Here is a 12,900-nt window from a genome sequence, read left to right on the forward strand (position 1 = left end):
ATCGAGTGAATATGATGGTCGTGGCATCACTAATATTTGATATAAACTTTATGAAACCATAAAACTTATTGCATAAGTTAACTTTCTTCTTCTTCCTGTATTTTTGTCGTTTTGTGCGTAAGACATTGCCAATTTATTTTTGAGGTCGAGTTATTGATTATTTCCGAAACTGAGAAGCATTTCATATTATTTAACAAATACTTTATATTTGGAATTCTGTTAAAGACATATTCGATCAAGTAGCACTAGTTAAATAGTTATATCGTACATCCATTCATGTGGATGTATATTTCAGTTCACTAAGTCAATATATATATAGAGTTCCAGACTGAGGTGTATGAAAATTTCCAATGAGCAATGAACATCAATTTGAGACTTCAACGAAATAAGCGGATCAATAATTCCACAGACAGTCAAATGGGATATTTAGACTAAGTATAGTCGAAGTAACCGGTATTGTGCACAGTTAAAGCTGTCGGCGATCTCAAAGGTAAAAAAACCAATACAGAGAAATAAAGCCGCTGCCAACTAGTCCACGTGGACTGAAGAATTGGCGGTTCGTATTGGATGATTTTTACTAACCGAGTTTTATGATTGGCTGAAGAGTCATGATATTAAATTTGAAGTCGTCATCTTTCGGTGACGAATAGAATGCGAGAATGGTTATAAGAGTCGTTTTGTCAATACTCAGTTCAGGAACTGATCGCGATTTGAGTGTTGAAATTTGATATTGGTGCAGTTATAATTACTTGAAATTTTTGTTATGTGTTTGAAATGTGGCATCCTTGGACAAGTACTAATAGTAATAACGAGTGTGATAACAACGCAGACATTTTCCTGTGTAGTGATTCCAATAGCGATGGTGAACAATGCGAAAAAGAGATACCAGTGAATAAAATTCGGATGCATTTGAATATTGAAACAGAGAGTATGTTTCAATGTATATAAGAATCTACAAACCATCACAAGTAACATCAAATTTGACCGAAATTTCTTTCTCAACTGTACGTAAAATAGTCAAAAACAAACCTTATGAACGCAAGACTCGATGTGATACAGGATTACTAAAACCTTCAGATGTTCATCTAATAAAATCATTGAAAAAAAAATATACGACTGTTTCAGAAGTGATGAGATATCTACCTACAATTGAAATCATGAGGAAGAAATTGAATACTTCCCGCCATAACGTGAGCTGCTGTGACAAAACTCTTCAGAATTGTATAAAGAAACTAGGATTTTGATTTAAAATAATAAACAAACGTCAATCAGTTATGGAAAGCAGAAGAATAGTGGAATTGCGTAACAAATACTTAGAACAAATAACTACAGACAAGAACAACGGCAAATTTTTTATTTGGACGAAACTTGGTATGACACTCACGACACAGTTACGAAAGGGTGGACTGATGGTTCGAGAATGTGTACGCCTAACATGCTTGCAACCAAGAATCGCGACTAATCATTGTGCATTGCGGAGGAAGTAAAGGATGGGTTCCGAATTCTTTGAAATTATTTGTGGAAAAAAACTTGAGGACTGCAATGTTGACTATCAAAAAAACATGGAAGCTAATATTTTTGAGGAATGGTTTGAAAACCCATTAATCCCAAATTTGGATGCGAATAGTGTAATAGTTTTTGACAACGCTTCCTATCATTCGCGACAGCTCATCAAAGTATCGAATAAAAATTCGAGGAAAGATGAAATACAAAGTTTTATAATGGATAACGTCTTTTCGACGTTTCGGCTCCTGCTTTAGAGCCATTTTCAAGAATCTTGGAACTGTACTCACAATAATCAGAAATGATTATTGAATAACAACATTAGTCAACTCCCTAACTATATTATTAAAGAGGAGCTGTTGGAAGGTAGGTTGCACTATATCGTTTACTTGAACTATACCAGGAACTCTGTAACACAGACTATTGGAAAGCTGATGAGTGTGTCAGACACGGATCATCAACTTCAAATATAGATCCTAACCAGTTGTGGGGATACCAAAAACATTGGTACGAAACTGGATTGGAAAATGGGTATATAAGAAGTTCTGGGAAAATGTACCCTGCAAAAAACACAGTGGAATATTTATAAAGGAACTGCCCGAGAAAAGAACTGAAGAAATCCTTCAAAAGAGCAGGGGTTCGCTCAGAATAAATACAGTGCTATTCACTTGAATACTTTTCATTAAAATGACACCGGAATTTGCAGTAGCTGCAAAGGGACAGAGATAGCTCGTTATGTGTTACGTGAGTACAAGAAAGCAAACACTTTATGGATAACTCAAATCATGTCTAGAATTCAAACATCCAACATGGGTCCTGTGCAAATTAGTACAAGAAACAAGATTGTTGGAAAGAGCCTTGAAAAAGATAAGGAAAACGCGATAAGCCTATGAGGCTTTACATGGTAACTTACACACAAAAAATACAAAGTAGGTTATGTATCGATAGAATTTTAAATGATTAATAGAAACTTCAGGTCATGAAATTGTGCTAAATGTGATCAAGTCCACCACATTTGCAGCAGGTGCCACAAATACTGTTTTTTCTTTGCACATTGTACCACAAATATAGTGAAACGCACACATATATGCCTGCAGATGATTACCATTTTGACCTGAAAATGCGTTTTCGAAGATATACAAAGGTATTCAACGAAAGTCATTTTTTGTGGAGGAAAAAATCAGTTTTTTTATCGACCTTTTTTGGGTAATTGTTACCTTCGACAATCTGAAAAAATATAAAAATTATAATGGAGAACAAACAGCTTCACAAATTCAACAACATTATATAAAAAATAGACAATTGACAGGATCAAAATTATCAGAACACATTTCAAAATCAGACGGTGAACATCGGGTGGAATGGAATAGGACAAGAAAGATTACCAATGAGCCTCATTCTAAGAGACGTAAGCTAAAAGAATCAGCGTATATTCTCATGTCTGGAGAGAATTGTATCTCGAATAGCTCCTTAGAAATAGACCGTACTTGGCTACCCATCTTGAAGAAAACTTTGGATAGTGGCGAAATGGCAACAAATTGATATCGAAGAGTACCTCGTATTACACCGAATGTTTCAGTTGTCAATCAACAATATTGACATAATTTCATATTTCAAAACTTCTTTGACATCTGTCGAAGAAGTAAAGAAATAAGCTATCAAAAAAGGAATAACTGCGAATATATTCGAATTTTTTATCCATTTCTGAAGACGGAGGCAGATTTTGGCCTCCGAAACGTAAAAGATAAGTATTATTTATTAATAATTTTTTTGATAGGCAAAATTGTTGAATACGGCGAATTACTGATAAATAGAAGATTTTTCTTTGTGTAAAATACTTTGATTTTTACGCAGTAACTTATCGGGGTAAACTAAAAAGTTTGCCCTTTTCTACACTTGTATAAAGTTCTCCATTATAATTTTCATATTTTTTCAGATTGTGGAAGGTAACAATTACCAAAAAAAGGTCGATAAAAAATATACAAAGGGTTGTGGTAGCCCTTCATGCCTCATCCATGAGAAAAGTTCTAGTTTTCATCTGGAAAACATTCTTCTTGAAAATATAAGGACTATAATTGTAGCCTTCCAGATAATACATTTCACAACATTTTAGAAAATCCCAATAATATTCTGGAATGTAGTATAATGTTCGAGAATAGTCGTTGTGGAACATTCTACGTCACGTTTGGTTAATAGTTACCAGTGGCGGCCGGCATTATTTACCTTTCCAAATGCCGCAGTACGTGTAACCACTATTTTGATCATGAAAATGAGGGTAGCGAGCTATTCTTAAAAGATAGGCATATATATATATATATATATATATATATATATATATATATATATATATATATATATATATATATATATATATATATATGTATATATATAGGGTCTTTCATTGATTCCTATCTTCAAATTCAAATTTAACAAAGTGTATGTGAGATATTTTCGATTTTTTTATTCGTATTGATGCCTATAGATGCCATTAAATGTGGAATATTACATCCGCCACGCCTGGAGTGCATCCGAAACTTTCAATTTTTCATGACTGGCGCATACAGGCTGAATTTGACCGATGGCATGGGTTATGTTGGCTTTGAGGACCGCTGTAGTTTGTGGCTCATTCGCATACACCTGTGACCTAAGAAATCACATATCGTTGGTGTTCAGGTCATTCGATTCATCAGACCGAAAGAAGTTTGGTAATCATCGACGCATAGTACCCGCAGTTGACAGTGATGGCCTGCTCAACGTCGTTCTCAAAGAAATATGAACCGATGACGCCGCCAGCCCAAAATCCACACCAAACAGTGACTTTTTCGGGATGCATTGGACGCTTGTGGATCTCATGTAGATTGGTATCGTCCCGAATTCGACAATTTTGTTTGTTCACGTACCCATTCATCCAGAAATGGGCCTGATCGCTGGAGATGATTTTTCGATAAAGATTAGGTTCAGTTGGCAACTGCTCCAGATCCCATTCAGCGAACACACGTAGTTGTTTATGGTCGTTTACCTTCAGTTCCTAGGTCAGTTGGATTTTTAATGGGTGCAGGCCCAAGTCACGATGCAAAATTCGCCAGGTTGTGGTCTGCGAAAGGCCGTGTTGTGAGCTGAATCGACTGCCTCGGATTCTCCTGCACACTGTCACAGACAGCGGATGTACGGATGTTGGTCGATTGTTCACTGAACCAGTGTACTCAAATGTATCTACCACATTACGAATACATTAAGATTTTAGTTGAATTATAGTCCGTTTTAGGACCTTCTTTGAAAACATGATTACTGAGAGCACATCTCTCAGGAATTAATCTACTATCACTTTTATGTGAACTGATTCTATCCTTGAGTAATTTTGACGTTTGAGCAATATATTCACTACTTCAATTTAAACATGGAATGGAATAGAATAATTGAGATTGGAAGTTTATAGGAGTTTTATCCATAAATTTTGAAAATAATTTATTAATGGTTAATATGGTTCTGGAAACTATTTTTACATTTGCATTTTTGAAAATTCTGCATAACTTAGGTGTCATATCACTGATGTATGGTGAAAAAGAGAAGAATATAGGAACTGGATGTGGATCAGCCACTTTTGTGATATTTTCAGACTGTAAAGGATTTCTATCCAACTGGTTGTTGTTGTTGATTGAAAGGTCAATGGTTGACGTACTTAATAAGATCTTCTTAAGTAGAGGATCTGGGTAAGAGTTATTGGTAAATAATTGGAAAAGTATATTTGAATTATTTAAGTGAAAATAAGGATCGGAAATCTGTAGAATGCCGTTCTTCATTTGCTTGACCAAGTTAATTTTCGTTGATTGCTTATGGTATGACCAATAGTTCAGGAACTAATAGGCTTACGATACCTACCAATATATGAGTAGGGTATTATCTGGTGTTCTGATTACCTTAGTGTCAAGGAAAGGAACCCATTGTTCGTTGTTTTCAGTTTCGATGGTGAACTAAGGGTCATAACTATTGAAGATGTCCACAATCTCACATATTCCATGTTGAGGAAGGGAGATGATAATGTTATCGACATATTTTTCATAAAAAACAGATTGAAGGGAAGTACTCTTACAGGTACATTAATAAATTATACACATCAACCTATCTTTTTGAGTAATTCCTTCCATTGGTGAAAACTTTATGAAAGTCCGTCCGATAATATTTGGGTTTATAGCGCTCACACAGACAGACACATTTGTAAAGACACAGTGAGGGCTTCAATTTAAAATATGTAGTGATAAAACGTGAAGTTCAATTTCCACTTGACTATACCAGAGTAATGGATATGTGTATGATCCCACTGAAAAATGACCACCCTGTAAACTCTTCTACTATTATTTAATGACTAACTTCTGACGTAAATAATTTCACCAACGATCGCGGTTACTATCGTAATTAGATATCTTGGGTTTTATTCCGGAAGAGACGGGACTGAACACATATTCCTCAGTGAGTTGTAGAGTTATTTTATATATTAATAGTATGAAAATCAAAATATTTCTTGTGCTGTTTGTGTTAATAATTGAGAAGGCACTTACACTAGTTTATGTATCATCATTGAATTGGACTGTAGAAGTGTATTACTTTTACGAGGAGAGACAAAATCCGAATGTAAGTGAAAAATATGGGCACGCAGTTGGCCGATTTGAAACAACAAAGATTAATGAAACCTGTTGGAATATTACAGCGAATGAAATCGGTATATACATTCCTGTGCACAGCCGATATTCCGATGGAACTGTGTATCGACGAAGAGCTCCTCTGAATATCAATAGTAATAATATCACATTTTCACAAAATATCCAATGTCAATATTCCAAACATAATTGTTTTGATGGGTCATCTAACGTACAGGTAGCTTGGAAAAATAATTGCATGGTGAGTCAACGATTGTTACTAGAACGAGATAGTAAACTCATCGGAAATGAATCTTTAAAATTTGAATTATCAAACACAACCATTGAAGTAAAATTAAAGAATGAGACAGTTCCCGTTTGTGGTAAATTGATGTGGTTCGATAAAGAACATTCATTTCTAGTGTATGAAGATGAATGGGAAGAAAACACTAATTCAGAAATTCCAAGAAATTCTGCTACACCCCCACACCAAAACAGAATTATTCTACCCGATATCGCAGGTGGAGAAGAACGGGTGAAAGCGAAAAAACTGGATCAAAAATTGAAGCTAATAAAAATGTTCCTGATATCTCTCATGGCACTGATGGTTTCCTGGATTGGTTTGAAAGCAATTCTCAATATTTTGACGAACTGGGTAATATTGAGCAGAATCAATGAGCTCACCAAATCGCAGGTGTTCTCGAGAGGTTTTTCCCAGAATTTGACAAATCACAGTGTACTTTTGAACAGGACAAGAAATCACAAAGTGCATCAAGAAAAAAAACAAAATGATTCCGTTTATGTATATAATGAGTTTTATGAGAAATAAAATTTGTGATTTGAATGTAGTTGACAAATTTGTTTTTCTGATTTTCTGATAGAATCAATAGATTTGAAACCCGAAAATTCAATGACGTGTGAAAGTAGGAAACATCTTCATTTTGAGGAAGACTGATATAAAGCAGAATTTAAAATAAGTAAAAAGGTATTTTTATGGTTACAATTATGTTACTGTTTTTTGTTGGGTTAGTAAGCAAAACAATTTTATAATTCTATATGGGTGATAAAAAATGAGAATTAAAACTTCCCATGTTTTATATCACTTATATTTGTAACTGACGTAACTGCAGTTTCGTCCTGCAAGGACATTTTCAGACGAATACAATAAACAGAAATAATCAACAATGTACACCCTTATACAGTGTTTTTCACAATGAGCGTTAATTAGACGTTTCTGGCAAACCAGACAACGGATCAACCTGAAAATTTCACAGTAGGTATGCATAAATTTAAATGATCTACACGCCTGAAATATTTCAGACGATGCGGTGTTGCCGCTTTCAAACGGAATACCCTGCATATAATATCATATTATGTATTTGTATTGGCCAATCGTGTACTTTGACAAATTATATTTAGTGCCAAAGTACTAAGGTCCATGCCTATTAGGTAGGAAGTTATTGATATTTGGAAGTATACACTCAAAATCGATAATGTGAATATAACAAAATAAAAAAAGACATTTTTGTACAACTGACCCTAAAAGTGACATTTTTAATGGTTGTCAAGATTATTAAAAGATGATTTTCACAAAGTATCTTTAACACTAGTGTCAGAATTATTTTTTACGGGATTTTTTCTGACGAAATACCACTGAACAAAACATAGTTATTAAATTTTCAAGGAAGTTTTATTATGAACAATAGATATAGATACAATTGAATTCCGTTACAAATGTATTATATACATTAATTACATTATTATTATTATTATTGGTAATGAACATTAATATGAAAAGTACAATTAGAACAACTGCTGATATTAATACCTTGCGATGTTGAAGAGCCTTGTAATATATTTGAACTAGCTGAGTTAACAATTTCATGAGCATTAACATTTATTTCTTGAGGTTAATAGGACGATGCTGTAACACTGGAGCTAGCTGTTGGAATTATTCTTTCAGCAATAGCCTTTTTATAAGAAATATATTGATCGATGTAACCCTCAGCTACTGTTGTAGACATCCATCACCCGTGCTTCTTAATATCCATTATATCACCGCCTGATTCTGCAAGCAAAGAAGCAGAAGACCTTCTGAAACAGTGACCTGTATATTCCTGAAATTTCAGTATTTCAGAAACAAAATGTTGATGACTGATAACAGAGGGGCATAATGTATTTATTAAAATGCTCAACGTTTTTTTCCAACAATGCGAAAATAATGACCTATTTTCTTTTTGTATTTGGAATTTGAATAATCAATAATTTATCCATTATCAATGTCTTCTATTAATAAATGGCCACCTTGAAATTGCTATATTTTGCGTATGCCAGATTGCCAGATCTAAGTTAGAGTATGGCTCTGTGTTATGGAATCCAGTTTACGACTACCAAAAAACATCAACTGAGAGCGTGCAAAGGAAGTTTCTAAACTACTTATGTCTAAAAGTTGATGGTCAATACCCCACGAGGGACATCGATCATAACATTGTTGACACGATTTGACATGACTTCTTTGGAAAATAGGAGAGTTATCCTTGGTATAAAATTCCTGCATAAATTACTAAACAATAATATTGACAGTACGGTTCTTTTACCCGAGATCAATTTCTTAGTTCCAAGAAGTGAAGGTCGACACAATCTGAAATTCTATTGCGAAGCATCACGCACAAATATTATGCTACGATCACCATTGAATTTTATGTACAGTAGCTTCAATAAAATCTGTAAACACTACGATATTCATTTCGACTCTCTGAACGCTTTGGTATCTTGTATCCACAATCACTTCTAATAACACTATAAATAACTTTTGTGTCAGTACTGTAACATTGCATGATTTGTAACTTTATGTATTATATATTCAATTTTTCATTCCTCCTTTGAAATTCTACTTATACGAATATTTTATATATGCTTTGTTTCAGCATTTACTTTTATACATTTCTATATTCCATTATTTTTAATATTTTATTTCATATATACCTCTACCCTGTAATAATAGCATTTCCTGTAACTGGGTACTCATTGGATCAAATTTAGTATTGGAATTAATATCGGTAGAGTTCAAATATACAATCGAAAAACACTCCGCAAAACCGTCCACAACTGACTGAGAAGAATCAAGGCTAGAATCAATGAATTGCATACGAGGTATGTTCAAGAAATAAGATAAATTTTCTCAAAAAATGTTTACTTATTCATTAATTTCGATTTTGTTCCCTCCACTCAGATATAACCCTCAAAGCTGCCCTGATATGCACTTTTTAGTTTGTCTTCTAGCGCTCCCAGCGATTCGTTTTGTACATGTTCAATCGTCGCAAAACACCGTTATTTCATGGGTTTCTTCAATCTTGGAAACAGGAAAATGTCGCAGGGTGCCAAATCTGGTGGCTACGCTGGCTGAAGCATGATAACGGTATTATTTTTGGCCAAAAAATTAAGAATCGTGATGCAAAAACAATTAATTGTTTTTCCACAATACCGGACGTTCTCTTCGTATTGCTTTCCTGATTGGCCGTACGACCATGCGGCAAGAACTATGCATTAAGCTAGGTAATCGGAAAAAACAGTGAGCAAAACCTTGACATTTGATCGAACTTGGTGTAATTTTTGGGTCTTGGCTCTCCTAGGCTCTTCCATTGGGACGATTGGACTTTGGTTTCGATGTCATAACCATATATACCCATGATTCGTCACCAGTTATGACCTTGGTCATAATCAGTAATTTTGGAAAAAACTTCGCTGCCACATGCTTTATGCTCAAAATTTACGAAAAAGTTGCATGGCATGAGCCTATCGATATGCCGACATCCATAACAATTTCCTTCACTTCCTCAACAGTTTCATCTCACATCTTCTCGACCTTCGTTGAAGAGCTTGTACTCGTGTTTTTGAGCACTCATTTCCAATTTTTTCGCAAAATTCGATGCAAATTCTTCGATCTTTTATTTCGCAAATCACCTCTAACTTTTATGCCTCTCACCAATAAACTAAACATGCTGAAGAGCTGACACTGTGAATATATGTTTAAGACGAGACTACCAATATGAAAAAATTAAAAAATCGCGAATCGAAAGTACATAGCTAGCGAACATATTTTTTGAACATACCCCGTATATTGAAATAAATAATCATAAATATTTTTATAATAACTTTTTGACATAAGAAGAATTTGGGACCTCTACGTCTCTCGCCGCACGTTTCGCTAACCGAGTTAGCATCATCAGGAGATGACTGATGACAATATCTCCCAAAATTTGCATGTTGCCGTATAAAAAAAAGCAAATGAAACTGTGACATTATTCATATTCATATTCAATAAATGAATACATGTACCAACTATGTATTGCGGTTAATATCGTGATTAGGCTTATCTTTGAAAACATCCTGAATATGTACGAGTATAAGTGAGTTGCTTTGAGATTTTCCAGTGTAAAAATATGAGATCTAAAAGCGTCGTTGTGCTGTTAATGCTAACAATTGAAAACGCTTTACTGTTAGTTGTTCACGTAATAACATTGAATGAGATGCTGGATGTATATTATTTCTGTCCGAGTTCTTACAAAAATTGCAACGAATGTGACCCAATTGCCGAATATGAAACAAAAGAATTGTCGAATGGCTACTGGAATGTTACAGCTGGAACGATAGGAATTACTCTGGAGTTCAAGGATTACAATGAAAGTGGTATTGTGTGCAGAAGAACCGCTACATACGAAGTTGAAATGAATAAAATCAAACTACCATCAGGTTTGAGGTGCAATTTTTTGGAAAATCACTGTCGGGTGGAAGGAAAAGGTATAGAAGCAGCCTGGAAGCAACAAGGTATAGTGAAGCATTGTTTAGAAATCGAGAGAGATAAAACACTCTCATCCACCAAGGAATTTGTATTAGGTTTTTTCGATAAAGAAATTAAAACAAATTTGAAGACGAATATTCTCATTTTTGGTAGATACATGTACCTCACAGACAATAAACAGACATTAGTATACGTAGGCGAATCGAGAGAGTGCATAAATTTCATAAAAATGAGAAAACTCGACATTAATAGTGATGCTATTCCTCCTGATGCTGGTGAAGATAATAGGAGAATTGAAAAAGAAATACCAGATTCAAAGTTGATTCGAATCAAATCGTTACTGCTATCTCTTATATTGCTGATAGTTTCCTGGGTGGTTTTAAAAAGAAGTCTCATCGTTTTGACTAATTGGGTAATATTAGGCAGGACCAGTGATCTTACCAATTCTCAAATTTTCTTGAAGGGGTTTTCCCGGAATCTGACAAATTATAGTATCGTTGTTAGAAGAGCAAGTTATTACGAAGAATATCAGTATCCGAATCATCAAAATTCATGAGGATACCTTTCACCCCAAATAAACAATTGAAATTGTTCATATATCATAGGGGTACATTTCTCGAGGTATTTTTTTTAAAAAGGAATATTGTTAATTTTCGAATAATAGATATTGAATATTAATGGACTAAACCGTTACTTTAGCACCTCGACACGTGTTTCGATCACCAAGTGAGGTTTGTGGGAGAGATATAAATATTGTATATATACTCTGTACATTGGACCTTAGATTTATTTTAAATAAATAGACAATAAAGATTTTTTATTTTTTATTTTTTGATACAGGCTCTCTCTCGTACCTCAAGCTACGTGCTTATAATATGCTTATGATATGGAACTTTCTTGATCGGCTGACAGGTGCAAAAGTAGAAATAGAAAGAAATAGATTTATTTGAAATAGATATCCTAATATACATAAATATTATACAAAAATATCAGTTATTAAACAGAATTACGAAAAAACTGAAATATATAAGACCCTATATAATAGAATATATTGGTTAAAATATAGCAGTAGTCGATGATGAAGAGATTAATAGAGAGAAGAATGATGAACAACTCAATTGGAATAGTATTGTGCCCGTAGATATTGAGATAAGGAGCGTTAGAAGAGTTGAAGGGTGTTATTTTGTTTAATTTCATTAGGAAGCTTGTTATAGTCCAAGAGTCCTCTGTGAAAAATAGAATTCATTGTTCTTGCAAGGTTAGTTCGTCCTAGTTAGTTACTTCCTTCCTATCTTTGGAAGATTCTCTCATCCCTTTTTTTTGTATCAGATGGAGTAGTAGAAAGCCAAAAACTTTCTTTCCCAAAAAATTATTCACTCCTAAAAATATAACCCCTTCAATTCAAATAAAATTCCTCTTGGCTGGGATTGAATCAAATAGGTGAATGAATGTCATTACGATGTCATCGATGACATAAGCAGATCAAGCTTATTCCGTGACATTCAAAATCGTAATTCATGAATGAAGTGTGTGTATTTTCTATAATGTTATCCAATTTGGTACTGAAGAGCCTTAGGGCAAGTGTCTTAAGGCGAAACATCGGTATATACCAGTGAGGGTGACAGTGTTCCATGTGAGTACAATTTATTACCATTCATTCAAAATAGAACTCATGTGAATGATATCTGATTCTTATTCCACAACAAATATTTGAAATACAAACTGAGTAGAGAAAAGTATCTTCTGTATAATTCAGTGTTCATCTAGAAGTATTTGTTTCGAAAGAATTATTTTCTTTCGTGTAATTCAATGTTTATATGAAAGTAGCTGTTTCAGGAGGACTTTCTTTCAGTTTGTGTCTGAAAGTTACTTCTTTGCATGATCTACACATTCATGTATAGAGTTTCAAATTGATTACTTCCTTCCTTTCTTTGGAAGATTCTCTCATCCCTTTTTTTGTAT

The 12,900-nt window shown here is 34.1% G+C and overlaps 1 long non-coding RNA gene across 1 annotated transcript; it reads left to right on the forward strand.

Moving 5' to 3' along the window:
• The first annotated feature begins 5,887 nt into the window (after positions 1-5,887).
• Positions 5,888-6,994, forward strand: LOC141484701 (uncharacterized). The gene is made up of 2 exons (XR_012466746.1): positions 5,888-6,399; positions 6,560-6,994. It is a non-coding gene; the product is annotated as an uncharacterized lncRNA (long non-coding RNA).
• Positions 6,995-12,900: the final 5,906 nt, after the last annotated feature.

Source organism: Leptinotarsa decemlineata, unplaced genomic scaffold, assembly GCF_025532065.1.
Source record: "Leptinotarsa decemlineata unplaced genomic scaffold, Ldec_3_MD MMD2_tig00026282_RagTag_RagTag, whole genome shotgun sequence".
Lineage (NCBI taxonomy): Eukaryota > Metazoa > Arthropoda > Insecta > Coleoptera > Chrysomelidae > Leptinotarsa > Leptinotarsa decemlineata.